Here is a 3,416-nt window from a genome sequence, read left to right on the forward strand (position 1 = left end):
GATGCAGACCTTCAGGTCCAGGAAACTCAAAGGTACTCAAAGATTCAACCCAAAAAGATCCTCCCCAAGACATATTATAGTTAAATTCACAAAGCTCAAACACAAAGAGAGAATTCTACAAGCAGCAAGAGAAAAGCATCAGGTCACTTATAGGGGAACCCCCATCAAACTAACAGCAGACTTCTCAACTGAAACCCTACAGGCCAGAAGAAAGTAGAGAGATATATTCAAAATACTAAAAGAAAAAAAAAAAAAAACCTGCCAGCCAAGAATTCTTTATGCAGCAAGACTCTCCTTCAGAAATGAGGGAGAAATAGTGTATTTCCCAGACAAACAAAAGTTGTGGGAGTTCACCACCACATGACCAGCCCTGCAAAATTCTCAAGGGAGTCATTCATCTGGAATCTGAATAATGGTGACCACTATCACAAATACCCAAGAAAGAGCAAAACCCACAGTTAAAACAAAAATGCCCGCAAGAAAGAGAAAGAACCTAAATCATTCTGCCTTAAATTCGCAACTCACATTGAAGAAGAGAAATAAAATGGGAAATAATGATCAAAAGATATTTAAACTACCTAAACAGGTAGCAGTTAAATGACAGGAATTAAACAATACTTCTCAATAACTACTCTGAATGTGAATGGACTAAACTCCCCATTCAGACATAGACTATCTGACTGTATTAAAAAGCTAGACTCAAGTATATGCTGTATTCAAGAGACCCACCTCACCTGTGAAGACACTCATAGACTAAAAGTGAAGGGATGGAAAAAGATACACCATGCAAATGGAAACCAAAAATGAGCAGGAGAAGCTATTCTTATATAGAACAAAAGAGAATTTTAACCAAAAATCATTTAAAAAGACAAAGAAGGACATTATATAATGATAAAGGGAAATATCCAGCTAGAAGACATAACAATCATAAACATGTATGCACCCAATACCAGAGCACCCAGATATATTAATCAAGTACTCTTAGACCTAAAGAAGGAGATAAGAACTAATACATTAATAGTGGGTAATCTGATCACCCCTCTTTCAGTATGGGACAGGACTTCCAGGCAACAAGTCAACCAAGAGACACAGGATTTAATCTACACCCTAGACCAACTGGACTTGGCCTATATATACTGAACATTTCACCCAACAACTAAAGAATACACTTTCTTCTCATCAGCTCATGGAACATTCTCCAGGATAGACTGCATATTAGGTCACAAATCTAGTCTCAGCAAATTTTAAAAAATCGAAATCATTCCAAATATCTTTTCAGACCTCAGTGGACTAAAATTGGAAATTAACTATAAGCAGAACTCTGGAAGCTTTACAAATACATGGATATTAGATAACAGGCTCTTGAGTGACCTATGGGTCCAAGAAGAAATTAAACAGGACATAAAAAAATTTCTAGAAACTAATGAAAATAAAGATATATCATTCCAAAACCTGTGGGATACTGCAAAAGCAGTACCAAGAGGCAAATTTACTGTGATAAATGCTTATATCAAAAGAATGGAAAGACTTCAAATAAATGACCTAACACTATGCCTCAAAGAACTTGAAAAACATCAGCAATCTCACCCTAAAGGTAGTAGAAAGAAAGAAACAATTAGATCACAGCAGAACTAAATGAAATAGAGACCCATAAAACAATAGAAAAGATCAACAGAATGAAAAGTTGAAGATAAATAAAATTATCTTTATTTTTCAAGAAGATAAATAAAATAGACAAACCATTAGTTAGGTGAACCAAAAAAAAAAAAAAAAAAAAAAAAAAAAGAAGAGAGAAGACTCAAATAACAAAAATCAGAAATGAAAATGGAGACATTACAAGCAATACCACAGAAATACAAAGAATCATTAGAGACTATTATAAATAACTGTATAACAACAAATTTGAAAATCTGGAAGATATGGATAAGTTTCTAGACACATACAAATTACCAAGACTGAACCAAGAAGAGATAGAAAACCTGAACAGACCAATAACAGGCAAGGAGATTGAAGTGGTAATTAGTAATCTTCCAACAAAGAAAAGTTCGGGTCCAGATGGCTTTACAGCTGAATTCTATCAAACCTTTTTTTTTTTTTTTGTCCTTTTTTGAGACCGGCCACACCACGCTCAGCCAGTGAGCGCCGGCCATCCCCATATAGGATCTGAACCCGCGGCAGGAGCACCACCGCGCTCCCAGTGCTGCACTCTCCCGAGTGTGCCACGGGCTCGGCCCCTATCAAACTTTTAAAGAGGAGTTAATACCAATTCTCCTCAAACTATTCCAAACAATTAAAACTGATGCTACTCTCCCAAACTCATTCTATGAGCCCAACATAATTCTGATACCAAAACCAGATAAAGACAGAACAAAAAAATAACATTACAGGCCAATATCCTTGATGAACCTAGATGCTAAAATTCTCAACAAAATATTAGCAATCAGATTCATCCCAGGGATGCAAGGATGGTTCAACATATGAAAGTCAATAAACGTGATACATCACATCAACAAACTCAAGGATAAAGACCATATGATTATGTCAATAGATGCTGAAAAACATTTGACAAAATTCAACATCCTTCATGATAAAGACTCTCAACAAATTAGGTATAGAAGGATAATACCTCAACACAATAAAAGCCATTTATGACAAGCCCACCACCAGTATCATTCTGAATGGGGAAAAACTGAAGGCCTTTCCCTTAAGAACAGGAAAAAGACAAGAATGCCCACTCTCACCACTTCTATTTAACATAGTACTAGAGGTACTACCACAGCAATCAGTCAAGAGAAAGAAATAAAGGGAATCCAGATTGGAAAAGATGAAGTAAAACTTTCTCTATTTGCAGATGACATGATACTATATATAGAAAAACCTAAAGACTCTATCAAAAAACTCCTAGAGCTAGTTAATAATTTCAGTCAGATTGCGGGATACAAAATAAATGCCCCAAATTAGTAGCATTTTTATACTCAAATAATGAATTAACAGAAATAGAAATTAAGAAAGTAAGCCCATTTACAGCTATCACACAAAAAATAAGATACCTAGGGGTCAATTTAACCAAGGGGGTTAAAGACCTCCACAATGAGAATTACAAACCACTTCTGAAAGAAATTAAAGACACAAAAAGATGGAAAAATAGTCCATGCTCTTGGATTGAAAGAATTAACATTGTGAAAATGTCTATACTGCTCAAAGCGATCTGCAGATTCAATGCAATCCCCATCAAAATACCAATCACATTCTTCACAGAAATGGAAAAAACAATCTTACCTTTCATATGGAAAAACAAAAGATCCTGAATAGCCAAGGCAATCCTGAGCAAAAAAAATAAAGCCAGAGGCGTAACACTACCTGACTTCAAATTGTACTAAAAAGCTATTGTAACCTAAACAACATGGTACTGGTAA

The sequence above is a fragment of the Galeopterus variegatus genome, unplaced genomic scaffold (assembly GCF_000696425.1).
Source record: "Galeopterus variegatus unplaced genomic scaffold, G_variegatus-3.0.2 Scaffold4339, whole genome shotgun sequence".
Taxonomy (NCBI): Eukaryota; Metazoa; Chordata; class Mammalia; order Dermoptera; family Cynocephalidae; genus Galeopterus; species Galeopterus variegatus.